Source organism: Chiroxiphia lanceolata, chromosome 3, assembly GCF_009829145.1.
Source record: "Chiroxiphia lanceolata isolate bChiLan1 chromosome 3, bChiLan1.pri, whole genome shotgun sequence".
Taxonomy (NCBI): domain Eukaryota; kingdom Metazoa; phylum Chordata; class Aves; order Passeriformes; family Pipridae; genus Chiroxiphia; species Chiroxiphia lanceolata.
Window position 1 is genome coordinate 110,203,139 of NC_045639.1, and position 26,926 is coordinate 110,230,064.

General features: G+C 44.0%; 1 protein-coding gene across 4 annotated transcripts in view; it reads left to right on the forward strand.

The window, feature by feature from the left end:
* The window catches only part of EVA1A (eva-1 homolog A, regulator of programmed cell death), a 162,716-nt gene that overhangs the window by 109,023 nt on the left and 26,767 nt on the right, over positions 1 to 26,926 (forward strand). Inside the window, exon 1 of one of the 4 annotated variants that reach the window (XM_032684385.1) lies at positions 14,356 to 14,566. The exons of the other annotated variants lie outside the window; for them this stretch is intronic. The gene's annotated coding sequence lies outside the window, so the exon portion shown is untranslated. Of the gene's footprint in view, positions 1 to 14,355; positions 14,567 to 26,926 lie in introns of those variants that run through there. 4 annotated transcript variants of the gene reach the window in all.

The following is a 26,926-nucleotide window of genomic DNA, read 5'->3' on the forward strand; positions in this document are numbered from 1 at the left end:
CATGTATCCTTGCTAGAGACCCCCTGAGCTGCAGTAGATTCTCTCAGGGAATACATCCAACTTCATTTGCAGAACCCATGTGTGAAGAACATGTGAGATCCCTCAGGAAGATTTTCAGTCTAAACCTATTTAAAACTTTATATGGAAAAAGAAAACTCTGAAAGTCCACACTCAGCAATATTGTATGCATGAGGCTCGGTTAATTCACCTTGAAAGAGGCCTTTAGGAGAACTTGCAAATTCCTGATGCATTTGGGATAGGACATGGGTGAATGCACAAGAGCAGCACCAGATAAACAGAAAACATTGCAGCAGCCTGGTGAGGAGGTCATGGGACCCGCGGGGCTGGCGGTGTTGCCAAGTGGATCGGTTTGCGCTGCGGCCACTTTTTCTCACAGATGGGATAAAAGTAAGATAGATTAAGTATATCCAAGAAAAAATAGTTTTGCAAAGGCTCGAGCAAGCTGCCAATGTCAGCAAAGGGAGGCAGTAATGTAAGCAAACTTCAGAGAAGCAAAGCTGCAGAGCATCCTGCCGGAGTGAGCAGAGGGGGCCGGCTCTGCACGCCGGCTGGATGTGGGGTGAGGGGCTGGCCAGGTGATTTGGTTGCCTTGTACCTTCTGTGTTTACCAAGGCATATCCCAATGGAGGGGGAAGTTTTTCTTTAGCTGATAAATATTCCTACCTCTACACTGAAATTTCTTCCCGCTTCTGTGGCTCTCTGTATTAACTTCTGCCATGTCGAGTCATTCAGGCTGATAGGTGCTGAGTACCCTGAAGAAACCTGGAGCTCCCTGTCACTGCTGTTAAATGTCTGTTCTGCTCCTCCAGAGGTAGATCTACACTTGGCTTTCATCTTGCACCCCATTTTCCATCAGATTCTGAGGAATGGCCAGTTTAGGCAAGGTAAGGAACTGTTCGCTTAAACTGGGTCTTGTATCAGAGAGAGAGCATCAATGACTCAGCTGTCAGTGCTCTCTGGTGAGCCCGAAGCTGCAGTTCTGATGTCTGATGGAGCAGAAGCAGGTGGAGTATCAGGGTTTTGCAGGGCTCAGATGAGCAGTAGTTACTACTTCTTGGTGGCTCTGTAGTAACTGGCTGTGAGTTTGGTCTCAGGCAGTGGCAGACTATCTGCCTTCAGCTGTGAACATGGCTTCCTGTAGGTTTCTGCTCCTCCTTTCCTTTTTTTGGAGAGTTACTGTAACTGGGTCAAAGCTAATGGTGTAAGGGCCTCCATACATCAAGTCTTCAAGGGGGTGATGCATAGAAAAACCCCTTACCTGGCAATAAGAAGGGGAGACTCTTATAAATGGATATATGTGTATGAAGGGGGAGTGTCCGAGGATGGTGCCAAGCAATAGGACAAGAAGCAGAAGCTGATGTACAGGAAGTTCCACCTGAACATGAGGAACAACTTCTTCACTGTGCAGGTGACCAAGCACTGGAACAGGTGACCCAGAGAGGATGTGGAGTCTCCCTCACTGGAGATATTCAAGAACCATCTGGACATAATCCTGTGCCATGTGCTCCAGGATGACCTTGCCTGAGCAGAGAGGTTGGACCAGATGACTCATCGTAGTCCCTTCCAACCTGACCCATCCTGTGATTCTGAGACCAAGTCTGAAACGGTGCTTCTCTGATTTGGCAATAGTTACCCTGCTTTGAAGAGATCTAAACAGAGGGGCATGGCCGGAGGGAATAGAGGCTGGAGGATGTCATTCTCCAGTAAGGAACAGTAATTTATTGACTCTGGAGTAGTTACTTCAGACAGGTTTTTAAATGCACTTAATTTAGACAGAAAAAAATCTTGCTGAAAGGGGGGTTGGGAAAGTGTAGGGAACATTCTGGGGATAAACATCTGCCTCTTTTTGGTTAACAACCATATTTATTACATTAAAACAAATACCACTATCTGACCCGGAGAGCTTGTGGAAGGAGGCCAGAAAATAAACTGTGTTGCTACTGATGAGATAATGGATCAGAAAAAAAAAAAAAATGGCAGTGCTAAAAAAACCTCAGTCAAAAAGCTGTTTCTCATTTCTTTTTTGTGTTGCTCTGAAAATTAAGACAAGTGTAGTTTTTCAGCTTAGCTTTGCTTTTTAGCTGGTGGGCTTTACACTTGGCCTAAGAGAATTATAACTTTTCTTTCCCACATTATTTGAGAACCACATTAGAAACATGTCTGCGTAGCAAAGTTCACTCCCGCCATGCATTAGGGCCAGGGGCTTGATGCTCTTTGTATGAGAAAGAGTAACCAGATACAAAAATTGTGTCAAGACTTTTGGATGGCCAGGAGGGAGGTGGATCTAGGCATTCTGGTTAGCCCTCTTCTTTAGAGCTGTGTCCATCTATCTGGATCTGTGGAAGCAATACCACTGATGCCAACACAGTGATCCCTCTGTCTGCCTGGCCAGCCACACTGGGTATGATGCAATTTCCTTTGTTTCTTTATTGGGAGATTAAAGAAGCTGTTTCTTCTCCCTTTTCCTTGTAGATAATTTATTGTTTCTGGATTTAAGAACTTTTTGTATTTGAAAGTTTCCTGCAGATGGATTAGGAGCAAATGCAAGCATTACAATGACAGCATTTTCAAGGCAAGTATCTACAGTATAGGCTACCTGTTCTCTGATCCCCCTATTGTATACACTGGGATTTGTGTATATATACTGTCTGTCATTTCAAAGGCAGCTTTGGCTAATGGGGATTTTGTTTACTATAGTAAAGTTAAGAGTGAAATCATCTTAAATGTCTTTCTGGTAGCTTTTGGTAAATTCAGTGGAGACATTACCTACCTGAAGGGAGATGGGAGTTGATCTTTTCGCCCAGGTAGTGAGGAAATGGCCTCAAGTCACACCAGATGAGGTTTAGATTGAATATTATGGAATGTTTCTTCACTAAAAGGGTGTTCAGGTGTTGTAACAGACTGTCCAGGGAAGCTGTGGATTCACTATCCCTGGAAGTGTGAAAAAGTTTGTAGATGTGTCACTTAGGGACTGGTTTTACTAGTGGACTTGGCAGAGCTGAATTAACTGTTGGACTCAATGATCTCAGAGGTCTTTTCCAACCTTAATGATCCTATGATAAAGAACTGCTTCAAAATTTTCAGAATTCTTCTCCTCTTAGTACTTGGCCCATTGGTAACATATGAGCTCTCAAAAAAGTGGGACATTGCTCCTTGTCACCAAGTTTTGAATCCAGGGGACCCTCTTATCCAGAAGCTTCTTTTGCCTCTCTCGTAAGCAGTAAATGGCATCTGCCACAATGAGTTAGTAGCGTTATGGAAGGATTTACATTAATAAGACATTGAGCTGGAGATTTGGCTGGAGTTGTTAGCTCCAGCCCACCTGCTGCGGGGGCCAGATGTAAATCCATAAGGTCTCTCAGGGCTATGGTGTCTTAGCACATGCCATCCCATCCCCTTGGAGCTGACCCTGCAGCTGTGGGTTTAGCTGTGCTGCTGACATGACTGTGAGCAGTGGTTGGGTCCTCACAGGGCCCAATTTCAATCCTGACACCATGGGGAACTTGTTGTATGGTGTGGCTGTTCTTTCAGGACACAGCTAACTACAGCTATTGATTTATTTTCATTGTTAAGCACAGGAGTAGCATGAGGGAATACAGATCTGTCAACTTTGCAGCAAGTTGCAGAGATCACTTTGTGGCAAGTTTGTGTTGCTCCCATATTTCCAGTTGTCCCATTTTCTCAGATGTACAAGACTTCTCTTGAAATCTGAAATTCTGGCCTTTAAGCTTTTCAGGGTCTGTTTCTTTCTGGAACAGTTCTGATGGATGTTTTGGATTTTTTTTTTTTTTCGTAAGCAAAAGTCTGCATGGGAATGCTCCATATATGAAGCCCCATAAGGGCTTGCAAAGCTCCTTCTTTGAACACATGGACACTTCCCTCTGTGGGAGGACAAAGAATGATATGCAGGGTTTAGCACCCAAAATAAGCCTCTGTTTGGGGTTGGGAAGGCACTTCAAATCTGTCAGACACAGATTTTAGGGGTTCCCTCTGGTGGAAAGGTGAACCCACAGCCCTGTAAAGAACGCATCCTTTTTAATGACACCTTTTTTCTTCCTCCTCAAATACAGGGTTGCTTTACTTAACTTGATTTACAACTCCATCAACCAAACTCTATTAATACATTTTCCCAGTAAAGACATAGCTAGTCTCTGCCAAGAAGTTTTCTTTTGTTTTCTTCTTGTTCGTGTAGTTTAACTGTATTGCTTAACAGGAGAAACTAAGCAGCAAACAGAGTTCCTGGCCCCAGCGTGAGTTACTGTTTGCTTAGCCCTGTCACCTGTGTGATTTTTCACACATCTCCTGGACCAAGTGTTACTGGCAAAATTTTTATGTACAAAATGAGCCAATGTCATGTACCTTCTCTGTCCGCTGGAGAAGGTCCAGTCCCACTCACCCACCTTTTACTAAAAGCTTTACAGAGAGAGCTGCAGAGCTGGTGGCATATAGAGAACAGAAAGAGTTAAATGCCAAGTTTTGCTGCAGAGATTTTCCTCGTCAGGACCATGAAAAATGGAAACACAGAGACTGACTAAATGGGTCTGATGATACTGGACTGTGAGCAGGTTTTAAACTCCCAGTCTCCCCAGCACACCATTTAGCCCTTAGTCTCCTGAGTTATACAACATTACACAACCCTCTTAAATGGGCCAATTATTTCTCTATGCAAGAGTGACTCACAGAGATTTTCCTGTCTGTTGCCTATGAAATATATATTTAATTTTCTTCAAGAAAACCCATTTTTATTTGCAATTTGAGGGAAATCAATATTCCAAAATGGCATTTCAATAAAATCAAGGTTGTAAAGTAAACAGGGTAATGAGAAGAAAAGTGCTGTAAATAGATTTTCAAATGTCAGGCAGTTGATATATATTTTCAAATATATAACTTGACTTCACAGCGATATATATGGGAGACTGATAGCGGGTGAACAAGAACCACGGAAGGAGACAAATGATCTGAAGCTGCCTATGTTTTTCTCCTTAGCTATGGCAACCTGCAGGCATGTGGGGTGGAAGGGGGAGGACAAGTATTGTTTTTATCATAGAATCATAGAATGGTTTGGGTTGGAAGGGACCTTTAAAGGTCATCTACTCCAACTACCCTGCAATGAGCAGGGACATCTTCAGCTAGATCTGGTTGCTCAGAGCCCTATCTAATTCCACCTTGAATGTTTCCAGAGATGGGGCATCCACCACCTCACTGTGCCAGTGTTTTATCATCCTCATTGTAAAAAAAGGAATGGCTGAAAAAGGGCAATTTTACACTGTACTTAGAGTCTTTAATGTTTCAGGGAGTCACCACGTGAATTCTTTGCCTCAGCAGTGGAATGCAGAGGGGTTAAAGGAGGAAGAGGGCATTAAGAGCGAGCTGTGGGGGTCATTACAGGAGTCAGTACTGTTGAAGCCAATGGTCCTGGAATTGCCATCTCTTCTATGCCTGCAAATCCCCCCCCCTTTACCTAGCCTTTCACATGCTGCACAAAGGACTCCCTCTTGCTTTTCCCAGAATTGTACTGTGTGTTTCTGCTCTGCTGAGCAGTGGCCACGTTCCAAGCAGCAGCGGCTGCATTTTTACACTCTTGTATTGGAACAGGACTTGCATGGTTCGAATTGTCACTTGCAGTCACCCTCAGCCGAAACTCTTGTGATTAGAAACTTGTGAGATCATTCCTGCAGCTTGAGAAGAGGGTTTGGCATCTCTCTGGGGAGAAGAACAACTGGAAGACTGAAGAAATTTTATGCACCCAGATGTGAAAGCTGACGCAAAGGAGGCAAGTGTAGAAGTGCCATGTTAGCCCAAAATGGCTTTGAGGTGGTGCAAGAATAGCAAACAATGCTATATATATTTTGTGCTTTCTTAATCACAGAATCCCTCCCTAAAATGTGATCCTGATTTCCCAGGGGTATTGTAAGAGTCAAAGCTGGTTGGTTTGGAGGTTGGAGAGGTGTGAATGGGCCTAATTCACCTTTCTAAAGCTTTCTAAATTAATTGCTGTTGTTTTGATTAGAAAGTTTGAGAACAATTTAACATGAATGAAAGAAGCTTACAAGAAAGTAATTGAGTTAATAATATGTTTGAGGGGAGAATTGAAATATGATTTTAAAATGGTTAAAAAAAAAAAAAAAAAGACAAGATGTGGAGGCTGAGAATTAATACAACCAGCATCTCCTATCCTTGGAGAACTTGTAGGCAGGGATGAGACCTTTGGTGGATGAAGAGAGCATTGCTTGGGGCCTGGAGTTCTCCATCCTAATGCATTTTTCAGGCTTTTCAAGTCACTACCTGAACGTGCATTTTTGAGAGTGGGAAGCTTCCCCTCCATGGGTGAGTGATCTGGGGGGTCGGTGTGTCTGTGCTGTGACATCCAGCAATGGGCTGAGCTTGGCTGAGCTGATGTTTGTTACCTCACTGGTTTTAGCTGGGTGCTCTGGATTTCTGAACAATGGTGATTTTTTAATTTGGGAAACTGCTGTTACCATTACCTTAAAAGTGGGCTTGGGCATTTTCTAGATATGGGAAGCAGATGTGGTGCCGTCACACTTTGCTGCCAGGAGTCCAAGGTAAGACTTAGACCTCCCAAACTTTGCTGTTGTTTTTTCTTAATCCAGGAAATTCAGCTGGCATCTTTCTTATTCCTGCTGGTTAGAGAGACTTAGAGCTTTCATTAGATGCTGGATTTTGATCTTAGCTAATAAAAAGCAAAGCAAAATCACACTCGCAGTCTGGCAGGGGGATTAAATATTTGTGCGGTACGAAAGGTCCTCTCAGGTGCAGCTTATGCTATGTGGTTTGTGTAGTGCTCAGCAAGGCCCTGTCAGTGCTGAGGTTTCCTGTTGCTCATGGAATTCTTTTACTATTACTTTTCTTTTTTGTCTTGCTTTGTAGAATTTGATCCCTGCTTTAAATTATGTCTCTGGTAACGTGTGTGCTTTGATTATTGCAATGTGCCTTGCTGAACAGGGATCATTCCCTTCCTCATTCTCAATTTGCTTCACCTTCACTTCTAACTTTACTTTCTGGAGAAAGGAAAGGTTTGTTTTCCTTTGGGATTGCCAGAGATGATGGTCTTTGATTTCCATGTCCGTGGCCTGAAATGGTTCTCAAATCCAGCCTGTCATATTGAAATGATTTACTTCTTTCATTATTCAAATCTCCCCGTTATTCCTTGCCAGTTCTGTGTGCGAGAATGTTCGTTCCTGCATTTACCAGGGCTTTCTGCATCTGACTGGACTGGCAGGTTCACATCTGTCTTTCATAAGGAGAATTTTGTAGACAAGAACTCCCTGGGAAGGGATTAAGGTTTTTTTAGTTGTTGTTGTTTTTCCTGAGTTTGTCGCTGCTGAGAGCATGCTAGATGCTGTGCAGGAGACACACCAGGATGAACTCATGCCCTTTGAGGGGATGGATGCCATTGTCTCTTTGTCCATCATCACCTGTATTACAATTTATGTTAATGAAATGAAATGATCCATCAGGTCTGGGATCACATAGGCAATGTGGGGTGGAGCAAGGAAGAAGCTTTGCCAGCTTTAGTTTACTCTGACACTGATTTGCTTTGGTGGCCTTGGGCAAGTCAATGTCAAACTTCCATGTTTTGGCTTTCTCACTCGTGAAAGGTAAATGCTATACTGGTTTTACAACATTGATGGTGTTTATGAGAGTTAATTAGTTGGTGTTTGAGGCACAATAGTTTTACATAGGGGTTATTCACTGAGTTCTTGGTCCCTTTGCTCCAGAGGGTGTTAATTGTTGTATGCTTATGGGATGGCCCGGATGAGATGAGGGTAAAGGCATATGGAGTTGAGTGTGTGATTAACAAAACAAGCCTGAGGTAGAATAGATTTCCCAGGTGAGAAATTGAGTTGCTGTTGGCTGCTGGCTTTCTTTTTAGCATGTGTTCCCAAAAAGGCCCCAGCGCAGGAAGCAACCCTGATGAATCCCATCCTTCATCTATCTTGGAACTTTCAGGGCTGCTCACTTGCTTTCAGAAGTTTTCAGCCACGTAAGGGCAGGAAGGATCTGAAATTCCCTTCCTCTCCTATCTGTGTGGCCAGGTGAGGAAGTCAGGAACGTAATTTCATGCACCATAAATACTAATAATTCCAGGTACTTAGGATTTGAGCCTGCATATTACTGTGGTGTGAGCTCTCTCCCCTGGCTGCAGTTGGTGTAATCACACTTAGGACCTGTTTGTCTTGGCGGAGCTGCCCTTATGAATGAGGTAACTTTGGAAAAGACATTCCTTCACTCATGGCAAATAGCTAAAAATATCTGAACTTCCACAGGCCTGGGGAGGAGAGAAGGAGTCGGGGTAAAGCACAGAGCATGGACCTCTGGAGATGGAATTTTGAGCTCTGTATAGGGCTGAGCAGGTGCTGCAGGTCCCTGCCAGCCTACCACACCACCTTTGTTGGACCAGGCATTACCATGGAGCTTGTCATAGTGCGCAAAATGCTTTGCTGAATTTAGCCACTCAGATCAGACAGGCTACAGCAAATGACCTCTGTCTTTGCTGAAACCCCTGTTTTGCTTCTCAGTGACTTACATATTGAGTGTACAAGAGTGATACAAGAGCTCTGCAAATAGCTGTGAGAGTGTCCTGGACAGTGCTTTGGGATAGGGTACACAGCATTCTTGTTAACCAAAGATGGATTGAAGATTAATGTGCTTTTCTTTTGCCCTTTAAAATTAAATTTAAACAGCCTTCCTTTTTGCTGATAGAAGAGATGCTGGTAAAGGCCTAAAGTTAGGGCTGTTGAACTATTTGGATATGCAGGGATGCTGTAGTGTGAACTGACTAAAGGCTGATAGTTGCCTTTCATGTGTGTGTGACTGTGTACAAAAGAAGCTTTTCAAAATGAAACAAAAAGGGCATAATTTCACAACTTGAAGGAAGCTAATGAAGTGATACAGTTATGCCTCTCCCTGAAGATCTGTCCTCAAGCCTTCTGAGACAAAGCAAAGGGCCTCAGGTAGTTTATTATGCACTGAGAGTTCCTGCTGCCGCTTTTCCTGTGCAGCTGGAACCCCAGCCCTGGGTGTTTTCATGTGTCCAAGCATGTGCTTACTTAAAGGCACTTCATAAATCACATTTGGAAAGTGCCTTTTTGTGTATGTGTTTTGTTTGGTTTTGTTTTAGAATTTGGCAATAAACAACTCAACTAAGAGAAGAATCAAACCTGGGATTGGTTCATTCACCAGCTCTGGGGGAAGGGGGGGTTCCAGAGATCAACATATTTATAAGTGTGCAGTAGTTGGATTGGGTGTATTGGCTACTTTTTTGGCAACGCTGATGTTGCTTGATTATTAAGAATGATTCTATATTATTTATGTCACTCATCTGAGGTTGCTGTATCTCTGCAGATGTGCCCTAAAGCAGGGAAGCAGAGCACAGGCAGTGCAGCCAGACTGCTTAAGTTTTATTGGAAAGCACTGCTTTCATTGTAAGAACAGCTTTTTACAGCCAGCCAGCTCCGTCTGTCCTTGTTTTCATTCCAGGAACGCAAGGGGCTGGGGAGAACGAGAAGCAGGCAAATGCAACTTTGATTGAAACTCAGGGGAGCATGAAAGAGAGCAGAAAGGAAAGCAAGAAAACCATAAAAATACTGTAGTGGGGGCCAGTGAAAGCATGACACAGTCCTGAGAGCATGACAGGGCTGTAGGAGCTGTAGCTCCTCTTTTCTCATGATGCTTTTGGACTCTTGCTATGAAGACTCCTCCAGCCAGTAACTGCACAAAAGAGATTGGAGAATTTGGTTCTTTTTGAAGTCCAAGGGAACATGAATGTGGTTTCATTTGTTTCCTCCTGTAGTGCTGCAATGGGAAAGGCTGTACCTGTCTATGAGAGTGACTTATGTGTCCCACTCACTGTCATTAAAAAGCTTTGTCTCAGCTTTGGTTCCTCCCCAGAGCTGCTGAATGCAGGACTGAGGCCAGAAAGGGTGTAAATCCTGATCCCTGTGAGCTCTTATGTGCTTGTGTGCATCAGCCAGGAGTCAGAACCACACACCAGTTCTCCCAGTCCCGGCTTGAAGGCTGCAGGAGCCAAATGCCATGCTGCCAGCAATTTTTCTACCTCCCTGGCCCGACCCCACTTGAGGCACCCAGTAGGCGTCTGCCTTGTGTGGCTCATGGCTGAAGCAAGGAACTGGTCATGGTCTTCTTTCCCTCGATGGGGTAGCTAGGATGGCCAAGCTTTTGTTGCTGATGCTCCTGGAAGAAGAGCAGCAGTATGGACCATCCTGGCTGCTGTCAGGACACAGCCCTTCCTCACTGGGGCCTCCAAAATCAAATCCACCCATGTGGTGATGAAACTTCACAACAGGGCTCTGAGCCCAAAAGGCACAGGGCTGTGCAGCAGCTGAGCTTTCCTGGGAGGAGAAAGCAACTCCTCCACCGGGGTTCTCTGGTCCCTTCAGGGTATGGAAATTATTAAGTCCTCCCGAGGCTGAGCTGAGGTTTGGAAGCACAGCTCTTGCCTCCTGAGCTCCACTGACAAAGTTGCAGAAGGTGGCTGTTGTGTGCACTGGTTTGATGGAGAGTGGCTGTGACTGCTGGGCTTTGCTGAAGCCGGTGCTGTCAGTGTGACAGGAGCCCACTGGAGGAGATGGGCCCTTCAGGGGCACTAAGCTGAGCTAGTGGCATTCCTGGGCATGCGCAGGGCGTGCCAGCCTTGGATGTCAAAATAAGTCTAGGTGTGAAGAAATTTAGTGAGGTGCCTGAGCAGGAAATCAGTATTTTTTTTGTGACTCATTTTGTTAGTGTTAAGCACTTACCTTCTCCCTGAAGTGAAATTCGTGTGCCTGATTGCTGCATTGTGAATCCTACTTTCAATGGTGCTCCCAGAGTGAGAAATAAAATGAGGGCAAAGAAAAAGCAGGCAGAGCCCAAGCTGCTTCTCCAGGGTTTTCCCACTCCTGGGGACCAACCTTATGGCTTTGTCTTTGCTACAGCTGATGTGGTAACACCAATAAAATCCTTCATGCCGGTGGTCACAGCTCTGGAGTTCTCCTCTGTCTGTTGTAGTGTCTGCAGAGGAAGGCCACCTTGTCTGCTTCTATTCTTTTTCTTCTTGTTTGCCAGGATGATGTATTTATTTGGGTTGAGTGTCAAGCAACATCCTCTGCTAGAACAACACCTCTGGCTACCAGAATCAGGTCACTGCTGGTCACTTGCTGAGTCCTTGGTTATTTCAGGCTTTGGCACTCTGCAACATTTAGATGATGATTTTAGAAATGTCTCAGTGTGGAAACTTCCATCCAAATCACGCTCCACTTTATAAGACATAAGGTTGAAAAGTGTTTTGGTTGAAACTCCTGGTCTGCTGGTAACATGATGCCTCGGTGACTTACTATAGACCTTAGCACTGACACTTTGGAAAACAGAGATTATCAAAACTGAGTTGTCACATCCAGGTAAGACGATTTGATGACTGAGCAAACAACTGTGACTGAATTAGCCTGGGTTAAGTCTGGAAGGCTGTGGAGATATGTGGAAAGCAATTGGGAAACCAAGAATGATTTGTAATAGTACTGTGTTTATGACTAGCAGCCAGTTTAAAGGTGCTAACAGAGTTGGACTTTGTCAGCATCTTCTTGTTCTGAGTTCACTCCTGAGTCATGCAACTGTGAGCTCCTTTTAGGAGCTCATTATTCACCAAGCAGGATGGACATTGACCACTCCTGACAGATATTCAGTCAGGGGAGGCTCTTCTGGCAATGCACTTCCATGCTTTCCTTTCCATTAGAAGCATTTTCCTAGTGACTAACCAAAATTTTCCTGATGTAATTTCTCTTAGCCCATTGCTTGCCATGTGTCCAAATGAGCACAGAAAACAGAATTATTTCTTCCTGCTGCGTGGCAACCTCTATATTTTTGAAGACTGTTTTCATATCTCCCAGGTTCCTTCTCAGTCTTCTGCTGTTTATGATGACAGTATCAGTTCTGTCTAACTCAGTGATAGTTCTTTTCCTTTCCTCTGGAATGTCTCCTGGAGGTTTCAGTTGCAGCCAAGAGCTCTAGAGCAGGCATAGTACTCTAACCGAGATTATCCTACTCTTGAGCAAAAGGAAAGGGTTCTGATCTGAGGTCCATCAGCCCTTTGACATCACTGGTTGATGTCCTGCAGATCCCTTGTGATCTGCAGGATTGCTATGTGGAAAGCTGATTTTCATCCTGTATTTGCCTAGTAGAATTTTCCTGGCTGATTTTGGTATTTTGGTATCTTGAACTTGCCTGTGTGTCCAGGCTCTCAAGATAACATTGAATTCTCTCCCTCTTACTTTTTTGCAGTCTTTCCTAGTATGGTGTCATCTGCAAATGTAATAAACATTATCCATATTCCAGCATCCTGGTCATCATCCAGGTACTCTGTGTTCAGGAAAATGAAAATATTTTCATTAGAACAGGATCTAGGACTGACCTTTGCAAAACCCCACTTGATGTATCCTTTCACTGTGAAAAATGAATCCTTGATAACGACATGCTAAACACTTTTCCAGATAGTTTAGCTCCCGCCCTAGTAGCACACCGTGCTTCTGTAGTTTGATTTTGGGAAGGTCCTGAGAGACACTGTTCTTTCCAGGACACTGCTGATGTGGAGCCTCTGAATAGGGAAGGCATAGGGAAATTAATCCACTGGTGAAGGCAAACCGTAAATGGAATGCTAGAACACACAGTAGCCACACTGAAGGCTACTGCTTATTTTTGTTAACCTCATTTTCTGAGCAGCAGCACAGCTCTGTTTCTCAAGACCACACAGCATTTGATGCTACAAGGCAAACAGTGCATCTTTCAGAACATTTTATGGACTTTCACACTAGAGGCACATGGAATCTTCCCTCTCCAAAACACCTTTCCCAAGACAGGGAAATACTGTGTAGAAATGAGTGTTGGTGTTCCCACACCTTTCTGAAGAGCTGCACAGTTGGAAGCCGACAGTCAGCCTTGCCTGGAAAATGAGGAAGAGGGATTTTTTATACGGGCAGATAGTGACAGGAGAAGAGGTAATAGTTTTAAACTGAAAGAGGGCAGGTTTAGATTAGATGTCAGGAAGAAATTCTTTACTCAGAGGGTGATGAGACACTGGAACAGGTTGCCCAGAGAGGCTGTGGATGCCCCATTCCTGGAATTGTCAAAGCCAGGTTGGATGGGGCCCTGAGCAACCTGGTCTAGTGAACAGCATCCCTGCCCCTGGCAGGGGGTTGGAACTAGATGATCTTAAAATTCCTTCCAACCTAAACTATTCTATGATTCTATGATACTGCATATAAATAAGTGCTCAGCTGGAATATGCTGTTAGGTTTTTTTTATAGTGCAACTGCATTAGATGGGAGATGGATAAAAATTAATTTTCTTTCTGTGGTGTTTGCATTGCAGATTCTGAGTTTAGCTCATCGCTGATCCAAATTTATTCATATTAAATATAAAGACACATGGCTTTTTTTCCTGTATGTCTGACTACTCTCATCCATACCAGCAAACTGCATAGCTCCAAGCTGTGGGCTCAAGCATCATTCAGATGGTTTCTGTGCTCTTTACCCTGGCTTTGCCCACTGCTGTATAGCCCTTGTCCATCCATGGTTCTTCCCAGTAAGCAGTATGAATGAAGCCATGCCACATGGGAGGATGCAAGGGAGAAAGTTTAGCCATATGGACACAAGCTGGGCTGTGTCACTTGCCCTGAGGGTCAGAGAATGAGCCTTAACCTGTCTTATTTATAAGCAGAGACCTAATGGCTGCAGAACTCTTGCATTGTAAGAAAAGGTACAGAATACTTTAATGCACATTTTCAGTTATTCGCAGGGTCTCCTTCCCTTTGTGCTTCCGCCAGGCTTGGTTTTAAGTCCAGATGTTAATACTTGCACGTAGGTGAGTTTCATGACTGTTCACATGAATGTGTTTGGACAAAGGTTCTTTTGTGATGGAGGCTTAGTGCTTCCTGAGCCATAGGTTTGTCTTCAAAATAGTTTTTTTCATAAGTGTTATTAATACCTGATTTATGGTGTGGAGGAAGAGAAAGGCAAGTTTGTTGTTTAGATTTTTGACTCATTAACTTTATTGCACGAACAGCTGAGTAACTCTGTCTACACGTGCTTCATGACATGACTTGAGCTAATTACAAGCTCTTGAACACCAAAGCAGGGCAAACCTGGCTGCTTGCTCCTGCCAATTGTTTGATAAATTGGCTCATTCCATTCACTGAAAAGGCAGAAAACTAAACAGGCAAAAAAGTGTCTCTTTGGATTTGTAAGTAAAACCAGTGTACATTTGACTGGGCAAGAGGGAGAGATCAAGTGTGGATATGGGGATAGCTAGAAGAAGGTAAAGAAAGGGAATCAGGGTCAGAAGGAGGGAAAAGCAGGGAAGAAGTGAAGGAAAGAACAACCTCTCCTTCTTGTCAAGGTAGAATCTTTAATGGCTGATTTGTTTCGGTGAGAACTTGCTTTTCTAGGTGATGGAGAGAGGTGGCTGACTTGAAAGAAAAGGTCCATCCAAGAATCCATAACACCTATTGTAGGATGGGCTGAATTGCCTTGGGAAGGTAAGTGTCTTCACCAGTTAGTGACATAGGGGATTTCATCATCTAGTTTAAACTAACCTTTTAAATTTTAGACTAGGCCTGACAGTGGGTGAAGCATCATGGTAGACCAATACGCGTGTAGCATTTATCAGATTGGTGCTCCAACATTAAAAAGTCAAGACAAAGATGAAGTGAGACATTTCTGTCTGTTTAGTTTCAACCTAAATTTCTATTCCTTCTGTTAAAGGAGCTAATTTTTGTTACCTGGAATGATGCAAAAACTGATTAGCAGAAGCATTTCCTGATGCTAAAAGCCATTGGTCGCCACATGCTCCCACACCAGCCATGTTTGATGTTGTGCCTCCTTTGTGTCAGCTAGTTTGTAGACGACACCAAGAAGAGTGATGCAGTTGATTAGTTTGAGGGAAGGGATACCAGCCAAAGGGACCTTGGCAGGTCCCATGAAGTTCAATAAGGCCAAATGTAGGGTCCTGCACCTGGGCAATCTCCGGTACCCATACAGACTGTAGGGTGAACGGATTGAGAACAGCCCTGCTGAGAAGGACTTGAGGATGAAAACTGGATGTGAGCCAGCAATGTGCACTTGCAGCCTAAAAAGCCAACTGTTTCCTGGACTACATCAAAAGAAGTGTGACCAGCAGGTTGATGGAGGTGATTCTCTCCCTCTATTCCACTCTTGTTAGACTCCACCTGAAGTACTGCATCCAGCTCTGGACATGGACCTGTTAAAGATGGTCCAGAGAGGGGCTGTGAAAATGGTCGGAGAGCTGGAACCCCTCTGTGATGAAGATGGGCTGAGGAAGTTGGGGTTGTTTAGCCTGGGAAAGAGAAGGGTCTGGGGAGACCTAATTTCAGCCTTTCAGTACTTAAAGGGGCTTATAAGAGAAACAGAGAGAGAGTTTTTGTGAAGACCTGTAGACAGGACAAGGGGCAATGGTGTTAAACTGCAAGAGGGTAGATATAGATTAGATATAAGGAAAAAAATTCTATTATGAGGGTGGTGATGTACTGGAACTGGTTGCCTAGAGAAGTCGTGGATGTTTCATCACTGAAGTGTTCAAGGTCAGGTTGGATGGGGCTGTGAGCAACCTGGTCAGCCCCCATATCAGGAGGCTGGAAGCAGGTGATCTTTAAGGTCCCTTCCAACCCAAACCATTATGTGATTCTATGATTTGGACTCCTGATAAGTCTTGAGAGGTTTTCAGTTTATTTTATGCATCGGATCTCTTCGCAATTCTCTTTTGCGGATTTCATAGAATCACAGGATGGGTCAGGTTGGAAGGGACCACAGTGGGTCATCTGGTCCAACCTCCCTGCTCAAGCAGGGTCATCCTGGAGCACATTGCACAAGGTTGTGTCCAGATGGTTCTGTAATATCTCCAGTGAAGGAAACTCCACACCCTCTCTGGAGAATCTGTTCCAGTGCATGATCATCTGCGCAGTGAAGAAGTTGTTCCTCATGTACAGGTGGAACTTCCTGGGCATCAGCTTCTGCCTGTCACCTCTGGTGCTATTGCTTGGATTTAAGGCTTGCTGTTCTTAAGTGTCTCTGTTGGGTCAGGAAAACAGTCTGGGAAAGCATGCAAAGCCAAAATGTGAAAGGAAGAATAACTCACCCTAAGCTATAAAGGAAACATTTCATCAGAAGGGTGGTTTCTGTTTGGAGTTCAGGTGCAGTAATGGTAACCTCAGCCCCTGGCCTGTTCCCAGGCTATCATTCCTTGTACTAGAGCTCTCAGCATTGTCTGTCTGTTCTTGCCTTGAGAGGCCATTTCAGGTCATTAGACTAGAGGTGATAATTGCTTTTCTTCTGACATTGTGTATGTAGTGGTCCTGAAAAGGACCTGTGTACCAGCACCTGTTGTGTCACACCAGCACCTTTAATGAGGCGTACAAACTCCCATGGGAATTACCTAATGGAACAGAGTAGAACTGTATTGGGGTATTTGGTTTTTTTTCCAGATGATGCTTCTAAAAATTCGCAGGTCTCTGAAGTCCCCACTTCGATCATTGTCTATTAGACAAACCTTCTGAAATGTCCTTAGAAGCTCCTATAGGAACTGATCCAACTCAAGATTCACCAGCTTCCTGATGTTGATTAAAGATTGATTTTTTTTTTTTCAGACTTCTGATTGATTGGTAGTTATGAGGTGTGTCTGTTACAGGTTTCCAGCATAGAATCAGTCATTATTTTTCTCTGTAGACGATGTTATGAGCCAAGCTCTGACCCTCTGGCAGTTTTCTGAATTGCTCATCATCATCTTGGATTTAGATTTCATGATAATTAGGATGTCTGAGTTGGGCAGTGAGAATGATCTAACCCTGACCTAACCCTCTACCACATAAGTTGCTATTTTCAAGCCATCTGCATGCTGTGAAAGCAGACTGGGAAGCTCCTCAAATTGTTGAAGGTGAAGAGAATAAGTTTTCTTTAACAAGCCATTTCTGAGTGTTTTGCAAACCTCATCTTGGGTGTCAACGGGACATAGAGGGGTGTGTGGTCATATAAAGATAGAATTAAACAGACTGTGTTTCGTAGATGCACGATGCTGAAAGTTGCTCCCCACTTGCTTTTGGGAAGACTCAAGCCCTGCTCCAGCACAGCGTGGGCTGGTTTGCCCCCTCTATCGTTGCTGGGTCTCAGTGCTTTCAGACGCTGTGGGAGGAAAGGAACCTCGAGCCAAAGCGGGGCACTAGTCACAACCAGATGTGGGGCTGCCTGGTGTGCCAGGAAGTGGCGGGTGATAAATCCCAGGCAGGGCTGTGCTGGGGTGCACATGTGATTGCCATTAACGACTCGCTTTGCAAGTGCAAGCGAGAGTGAAGGAAAACAAAGAGGCAGCAAACAAAGAGGGGCTTGGCGTCAGTGGGGCTGCGTTTGGGTTTTCAAAGGCGGCAGGGTAAGACACGGTAACTGGCATGTTGTCTCCATGAGACAAATACAGGCACAGCAAGGTTTTAAGTGGGCTTCCGAAGACAGGAATGTGAGAAAAGAGCATCAACTTGAAATAAACACATGCAAAATGCATTTATTTAGGCTGAAGGGTCTCCTTAGCTCATCTTAGAGAGAGGTTTAAGTGTAAAAGACTCCATTGCCTGCTTAGTATACTATGTATGGTCAGGTGAAACTGCCTACCTTTTTTCTCATTTACTTTTTCCCCTCCAAGCATGTGATCTACAGTGTTGAGAGCAGGAGCACACCCAGAGCCAAACCAGGTAAAATAAACCCTAATTCTTGCAAGTGGCTTCAGGCAGCACTCCATCACAAATAGGCAATGAAATAGGATCATAGTATCATTTGGCATACAGTAAGTCAGGTTGGGAGGGAGCTCTGAAGGGCTTTGGTCCTACCTCTTGCTCAAAGCTGGATCGGCTATGAGGGCAGATTGGGTTGCTTGTGGCTTTGCAACAGGCAGCATATAGGATATTGGGAAACGGGACAAATGCTGAGATGGTGTATATAGCCTTTCTCTCTGCTTACTGAAAATCTCAGCCTTTAGCTTTGGCCCAGTCTGGTTTTAAATTAGACTATTTGAACCACAATTAAAGAGCTTTGGATTAAGACCCCTTACTGTATAGTCATCTTCAGCCACTACTGTGCACATAGATATGGATACAGCATAACTTGTGCAAAGTACCTTAAATTGTCTGTGTTGGAATGCAAGGTCTGGAATGGGAAGAGAGAGAGGATTAAGAGCTAGGGAAGACTCATCTGTCTGTGTACTGGGAGAAATTTGGCTCCTAGAGGACTGGCCTAAAGTAAGACAGAGAGCTTAAGAAGTGATGTCTCATTTAGGGAATTCCTTAGAGACAGCAGGGTGGAACAGCAAGAGAGACACCAGTTAGGGGGAACAGGAGAGGGAAGAGTGTTAGCTGCATGAGTACATGGGGAAGAGCTGGGGAGGGCACCAGACAATTTTGGCAGAAAAGAAAGGAGTCTTATGGTGCTGAGATCACAGGAAACATTACCTTCATGTGCATATAAATCGTAATGGCAATGAAGAAGCTGATAGTATGGGAGTGTAAGCCATGTTTGGAAAAACATGAGGTTAAGTGATCTTAGAAGCAGAGTTGAAGATTCATGCTTTAGCATAATGGGAAACTCATTGTACATACATTTAAATATCTTCTCTAGTACAACCCGTTCTTTACAAAGGTCATAGGCTCATTTGTGGAGTTTAAAAGCCAGAAGAGACTGTGGGATCATCCAACATGATCTAATACATGTTATTACATCTTATCCATTTACTTTTATAATAAGCTCAGTACAATAAGCACGTCCCATCTAGGGGTTTAGAACTGATTTGGACAAGATACCTGTGGCAGTGATAGTAAAGGTTAGTGATCCTGACTGTTTAAGACCTGAACTGTTTCTATACTTTGGGATGTGTATTATGACTCTTGCTAGACTGAACTGTTCATTGGAAGCTGGCAGTTTCCTTCTCATCATACATCAAGGCCAGTCATCTTTCACAGATTCTGTGTTCATCACTAAACATCATGCTCTTTCCATTTTCCAGCCTAAAGCATTTTTTTAGGTCTTGAATCACACCACAAACTCACCTCTGTCTTCATTCATCTTTTTGCCGAGTAAAAACAAATGGACTGAAAGAATTATACATGATGTTCCAGTTTCAGTCTCACCCATTCCATGTAGGAGAAGTAACATGCCCTTCCTTTCTTTTATGTCAAGAAACGTACAGAGTGTTGCACTGTGTAGTCTTTATCTACTCTGACCTCTCTCTGTTTCTTTCTAGTGCTGCTGCTCCCAATATATAGAATCATAGAATCATAAAATGGTTAAGGTTGGAAAAGGCCTCTGAGATAGAGTCCAGCTGTTAAGCCAGAACTGTTGTGTTCACCACTGAACTGTACCTCTGAGTGTCACATCCACACCTTTTTCAACACTTACAGGGATGGGGATTTCACCATCTCCCTGGACAGCATGTTCCAATGCCAGAACACCCCTTCAGTGAAGAAAAGCTCCATCCTTTAGATAGGATTCGACTTGACTCCTACCCTGTTGCTGTGCTGAGTGATGGTTTGCTGCCATAGTTACGTGGGCACAAGCAGACTGAGGTCATCAACCCAAGAACACTCTGGGGCCAACGACCAGCAACAGATTTTCTATTTGGAGGATATGTTTTATATCTGAACAATTCCAAGATTTATTGCTTCCCCTGAGGTTCTTTTAGGACCAGATTTTTTTTTGTCAAATTGTTTGTCTAACTCCATCCTCACGTGCAACTTTCTACCCCTACACAAAATCAACTATGTAGTGTTTATATTTATTTAGAAATGTTCTGTTCCCTTGGTGGTTTTTTTTTTTGTTCATTAGCATTAACTTTGCATTTGTTACAATATAGTCTAGGTCTCATAATTCCTAAATTGTAGTCCTCCAGATTGGCATAAACTGTCTGTTATTCTGTAGATATGCTGGAATTATGCTCACCTCTACTGTGGGATTTATTTGAATTTGAAACCATGGCAGTGTGGGACATGTAAAATGTTGCAACAAGCAGGGAATTTGTGTGTGTGCTAATGTCAAAAAGAATGAATTAAATTGGTGAATAATTGCTCAGTGAAACAGATGGATGATAAGGAATGCACATACAAACTGAGAAGGCATTTTTAGAAAATCCTAAATTTGACCATTCAAGTAGTTATTAATGGTTCTGTCTGAAAGAAATTTGCATGTACAGTAAATTTGATGTGAAGAATCCTTTCAACTTGTATTCATTGTTATAGTTTGCATTGCAAGGGAGGATGCATGTAAGTGCTTCAAGTAAGTTATGATCATTTTGTCTCAAGCTCCTGTAGAAAAAATACGAATTTTGGAGAGCTTTAAAAAATGTAATTAATCATCACTGCTTCTCCCACAAGGAAGGATGGTTTTGAGATTAGGGCTTTGGAGGGGCACTTGGAGGATCTGGTTTGTGTTTCCCAGATCTGTCACAAACATCCATACGTCTTCAGGTTGTATTTCAAAATAGTTTATCTAGCAGCTCAGTAGAAGCAGAAATAACCATATTTTCAAATGCAATAATTTTGTTAGGTACTAAGCCCTCTGTAAACTCCTTTGCAGCTGTGGGAGTTCTTGAAAAGACTAAACACGTCTCTCTGCACCAAGTTCCTACCTTTAAAATAGGAATAATATATTTCTTTGACCTTTTCACTTTCATCTTCCCTTTACTTTCTGTGTTGACTATAAACATTTTGGAACAGGGACCTCTTAAACTGTGTTTATGTGGTTCTAGGGAGGACCTCAGCCTTGTTTTTGCCTTTGGGTACAATTGTAATATGAATCCTAATTTGTAGTCTTTTAGCCCAAAAGTCTGGGAAGAGAGTAGGTTAGTAGTTTTCAGATACACAAAAGACTCTGGCAGAGATGGGGAGGACTGCCTGTTGGTCACCTTGCTGGAGAGGATAAGAACATAAATTGTAGCAGAGGAATTTCAAGCTCTATATTCAAAAAAATGTTATAGTGGTGAAAAGAAAGATATTCTAGAACAGTCCGAATGGTTATTGTGGGGTAATTTCCAGCCCTATTTTTGTGTGACACTCAACTTCATTTTGCAGTTGCCTCAGGTTGAATTAGTGACTTGCCTAAACTACAGAGTGTGTTGTTCAGAGGGCCAGGATCTGCTGTGCTTCTCCTCTGACTATTTGCCAGTCAAACTCTCCTTGGACTTCTCTTCAGCAGTGCCAAAGCTAATGGTGCTCTTTCACTTTGGGATGTTTTTTCCTGAAGCACAAAACTATGTTGAAATATGAGTTTTCCAACTGTGAAGGCGGACGTTTGTTTTCACACAGAACTTGAGGCAGGACAGGAGAAGGTGTTTGGTTTTTGGTGACGCTACCCACATGTGATTTTTGGCTGGGTACGCAGAGCGTGCAGTGGAGAGCTGTACTTTCCAGCTGGCTTCACTCTATAGCACAGGACTCCCAGCCAGATTTCTCAGGACAATTTAAATCAGCTCAGACTCTGGCTTGCTCTCTCTTGTGCAAATGGGAAGGTATGAGCATGTGTGCTGGGGGTCTTACTCCTTACTAAAACTCCTTGAGTTAGGGTGTTAATGAATGATGATGAAAAAGCATTGTTCAGAGCACAGGGACTGCACCTCTCCTGTGAAATAAGACATGCCAAAGCATGTCTTATGCTATCCTGGGGATGAGTGGTGTAATAGGATTTGCATCTAGCTAGATGTTTTTCCTTCAAAACAGGGCAGTCACACGTACCCCAACTACCAAGGGCAATGATCCAGTCTGTGGCCAGCTGTGACTGGGGAGAGCTCTAGCTGGCATGGGCCAAGTTTCTGTCGAACACTGTGTGAACATTTAAAGAGTACAAATGATCATCTGCTAGTGCTTGGACCAATGCCCTGGGCCTCCTCAGTTTACAAGGGGGTGTAGCTTGTGGACCTACAGTAGGAGTGCCAGCCCACCAGGGCTGGGAGGACCACGCAGCATTGCTCCACAGGATGCTCTGGAGTTCCATCCTGGGGGAACAGTCTGTCACGCAGCTGAAGCCTGTACTGATGCAGCAATTAATGACTCAGAGTAGAAATCTGGGGTTCAAACCTTCTTCTAAACTCATGTCAAAAGCTCCATGCTGTGCTCCCCATGCTTTAACCGGGTATCCAGCCACTCAACTGGGAGCACCCAGACAGGCTTGGTGCCAGGTCTAACCCCATTTTCCCTTGTATTGTGGTTACTCTGAGAGCTGACAGTGCTTGTGGTGTGAGCCAGTGCACCTTTGAGACCTGGTGCCCATGGACTTAATGCATGGTTCTCTTTGGGGAAACGTTTTGATTGGGTTCATTTTTGAGCATAAGCAGTTGGTAATTGTCAGCTATGGACCAAGTCTGATTGAAGACTTTAAAAGGAAATGTTTTCTCCTTGACAAAAGAATGCTTTCATTCAATCACAGGATCGCAGAATATGCTGAGTTGGAAGGAACCCACAAGGATCATCAAGTACAACTCCTGACCCTGCACAGGACCATCCCCAAGAGTCACATAAGTTTTGATGGTAGTGCTTGTATGGCACTGGAATATTTGAATCTAAAATGCAAATCAAATTTACTTTGTTTTTTTATGGTCACTGACAGCCCTGTAGCCTGGGGTGGATGTGCTCTGGTTATTTGCAGAAATGAGGCAGTCTCAGACATGAAAGCTTCACACATCACCTGCCTGTCATGAGCTTGTTTTGGAAGGACCATCTCTGCATATGAGAGTCATGCTGTCCCAGGGTATAGGGGACATTGATTATGATTTTAGCATGTAAACCATGACAGCCAACAAGTCTTCCCATTAGCACTGTTTGTAATTATGACTTTTCCTACTGACTCCTGGAACAAGGGTAGCACATTCATTTCATCTAATTCATCACTCAGACATAATCTTTTGCCTTTTTTATATATTTTTGACTGACATCTGTGTAGTGGTTGAATACCAATCTGTTGGTGCCTTTTACATGGCCAGCTGACTGGCTGTGTCCACACAGGGAAAAGAGTAATTCCTGTGTCCAGACATTCCTCCCAAGAGGCCAAGACGTGATCTGGTTCATGCTGGCCTGGCAATCAGAAACCTCAACTAACTCTGTTCAAATTCCACAGTGGTTACTTCTGCACAATGAATGCACAAGGGCACAACTGTTTTAAATTTAATCTATATTTGTAAAAAGAAAATGATTCCTAATAAAATAATTATGAGTGCTTTGTTTGATTAAGGCCCACATTTATCGGCAGCATTTTTACAACTCTTTTCTGCAATTAGTGTTAAAGCTGGAGCACAGAACAAAGGAGAAGAAGGCTGCATCTACTGGCACAGCCAGCTTTTAATCCCTCTCCTGACAGTCCATCTTTCATGGTGGCTTGTGTCAATCTGTGTGCATGTGCCAGCACTAGCAGAAGCCAGTGTAAGACGTCCCATTAAACTCTGTACCAAGGTGTTCTGGGACAAGACTTCCATTAATAATTAGTTCTAGGATGAGGTTGTGCTCTCCAGAGTTGGAGTCAGACCTGGGAGCACAGATGTGGTAAGGTGTACCTTACCACAAGGTGTACCTTGTATTTAGGTTGGGTGGAATATTTCTGTCTCAAGAGAGTTGGAGTGCTTATACTTTTTGACTGTTGTGGAAGTGGGCAGATGCAGTTTGTCATGTCTGTGGGTGATCATCTTGCCAGAGTTGTATCTCTGCTCCACATGCTTAGTGCTGATGTGACTTTACTTCTGTGACTGTTTCCTCTGTTGTTTTTTCTGATAGTGCAATTAAGGTCTTCCCTGCCAGGAAACCACTGATAAGTACTAATAGAAGTACAAGAAAATAAGTAAATGCAAAACATTCCTGCAAGAGTTCATAGCATTATAGAATCATAGAATGGATGGGTTTGGAAGGGACTTTAAAGATCATCTAGTTCCACCCTGCTGCTGTGGGCAGGAACACCTTCCACTAGATGGGGTTTCTCGAAGCCCATTCCAAGAATTCCCATTATAGAATCATAGAATCAGCTGGGTTGGAAAGGCCCTCCGAGATCATCAAGTCCAACCCTTGATCCAACACCAGTGGTTGCTAGACCATGGCACTAAGTGCCGCATCCAGTCTCATCTTAAAAACCTCCAGGGACGGTGAATCCACCACTTCCCTGGGCAGCCCATTCCAATGTCTGATTACCCTCTCTATAAAGAAATTCTTCCTAATATCTAACCTACAGCTCCCCTGGCACAGCGTGAGACCATGCCCTCTTGTCTTGCTGATAGTTGCCTGGGAGAAGAGACCAACCCCCACCTGGCTACAACCTCCTTTCAGGTAGTTGTTGAGAGTGATGAGGTCTCCCCTGAGCCTCCTTTTCTCCAGGCTGAACATCCCCAGCTCCCTCAGCCTCTCCTCACAGGACTTGTGCTCGAGTCCCTTCACCAGCCTTGTTGTTCTTCTCTGGACCTGCTCCAGCACCTCAATATCCTTCCTGAACTGAGGGGCCCGGAACTGGACACAGCACTCCAGGTGTGGCCTTACAGGAATCACTTCCTTGGACCTGTTGGCCACACTGTTCCTGATAGAGGCCAGGATGCCATTGGCCCTCTTGGCCACCTGGGCACACTGCTGGCTCATGTTCAGCTTCCTGTCAATCCAAACCCCCAGGTCCCTCTCTGTCTGGCTTCTCTCCAACCCCTCTGTGCCCAGCCTGTAGCGCTGCAGGGGTTGTTGTGGCCAAAGTAGAGGACCCGGCACTTGGCCTTGTTGAACCTCATCCTGATGGAATCAGCCCAACTCTCCAGTCTGTCCAGGTCCCTCTGCAGAGCCCTCTAAGGAGGGGGTGTCAACAACTTCTGTGGGGAACCTGTGCCAGTGCCTCACCACCCTCACAGTAAATAATTTCTTCCTAATACTCAATCTAAATCTACCTTCTTTAGGTAAGGCACTCTTCTTTAAAGAGCTGGAGATGTTGGTCTGAGGGAGATCCGCCAGAAAATGGACTTCTGTTTTCACTCAGTCAAATTGAGAGGAAAATGCAATCATGATTAGTTGTGTCCAAGTGTGACTTTAAAGCCTTGTCTAGATGGGAATGGCTGGGGGATGAGAGCATGAACATAGGAAGTTGTCTTTTATCTCTACAGCTGGTTCTACCATAGCCATAACTGGAGAAAAGCACTGATGGGAAACAGTCTTGGGGTAGCTTGTTAAATCAAAGGATTGATACAAGCATGGCTTAAGAATAAGTTCCACTGTAGTTTCACAGAGTGGTTGTAATGGTATTTAAAAGAGAAATCTTAGGAACCCAAGAACACGGGGGCGGTTTAGCTGTGCTTCTATCATCTAATTTAGCTATCTGTCATTTGCATCATTTAATTGAAATATGGAAAGATTAAAAGTCAAAGCCTTCCCTTTGACATAAAGAGGAACAACATTTATGGCTTGAATTTGACCCAGGAGACTATTTTATCCCACAATCTTTCACTTAAACCCTGCTGGTGTCCTTGATGGATGAGGTGCCCAGTATAATATCCTTTCGCAATCGCGTGAGCCTGCTGGACTCTCTAACACAACCTTTGTGTTTTTTGTATTTAAAGGGAAAGGAGGACATTAGGGAAAGACATGGTAATGCATGTCCTTCCTGTTTCTGGGCAGTAGCAGCTCTACACTGTAAAGTAGTTTGATAACAGTGTTCAGCTTGGGCTGGCTCAGTTCAGTGTCTTCATTCTCGGACGACTTTGAATGCTGCTCTCTGTGTAGCTCTGACAAGTCAAAGGGATGTGTACTGCTCCAAGAGGGCAGATGGTGCAGCACAGATGGGCAGTTGGAGCAGGTACCTCTGTGTAAATCAATTCTTTGTCACAGACATGGCTGGAGCATGTGTGCATGGACAATTCAGGGGAGTCCACACAAATTTTTTCAGCCATCTTCTTTGCCTGTGGAGCATTTCAGCATTCAGTGTTTCTAAAGGGCTGTCTATTCAGATAACACAGCTGATAACATTCCTGAGCTGAATGTGTGTCACGGCCCTGTCTCTGGGTACAGTCCCACAGGGCTATTCCAGCTTTCTTTGCTGTGGACAGCCTGAAACTCCAACTCTATGCTTGGCCTGACACATATCAGGTCCCATGTCTGTTCTGCTGCCACAGACCTGTGATTTGATTTCCCACATGTTTTGAGCCCTGAGGAGCAGTGGTGACCTCCCAAGCTTGGACAGCTGCTTAGTCTTCTGTTTGACCTCTGGGCTTCACTGAACACGTCTGTACTGACGAACAAAATAGAGTCAACCCCAGGAGCTCTTGACACCTTGGCCGGGTTGGAGGTTGCCTGGCCAACCTGATCTAGTGGGTGGCATCACTGCCTGTGGCAGGGGGCTTGGAACTAGATGATTTTAAAACCCAAGCCGTTGTAGGATTTCATAATTCTATGATCCTATGACACTGGAACTCTATGCACCCTCCTGCCAAATTATAGAAATGACATTTGATGTTGCATGGTCCGGACATGGCTTAGAAGTTAGCATGTACCACATCCTATTCCCAGCAGGCATTTTGGATGGAGTCACCTTGTTTTGAACATGAAGAGAGTTTAATGACGTGAAGGTCACACTGTATCAGGTGAATGGTGTGTTTAATTTTCTTGCATCACAGTAACCACAGTTTATGTCTAAGAACGTGTAAGAGTGAAGGTTAATGTCTCTTTTGTAATATATTTCTGTAAACAGTTTCAAGGATCAGATGATCTTTATTTTATCTATCACAAAATCTTCACAGGTCTAAACAGAACACTGGAAGGACCACACACATTTCCTTTCCCAGGTTTCCTCGTTGTTTAGGGCAATGAAACTGGTGAAGGGTCTAGAAAACATGTCTTATGAGAGGCAGC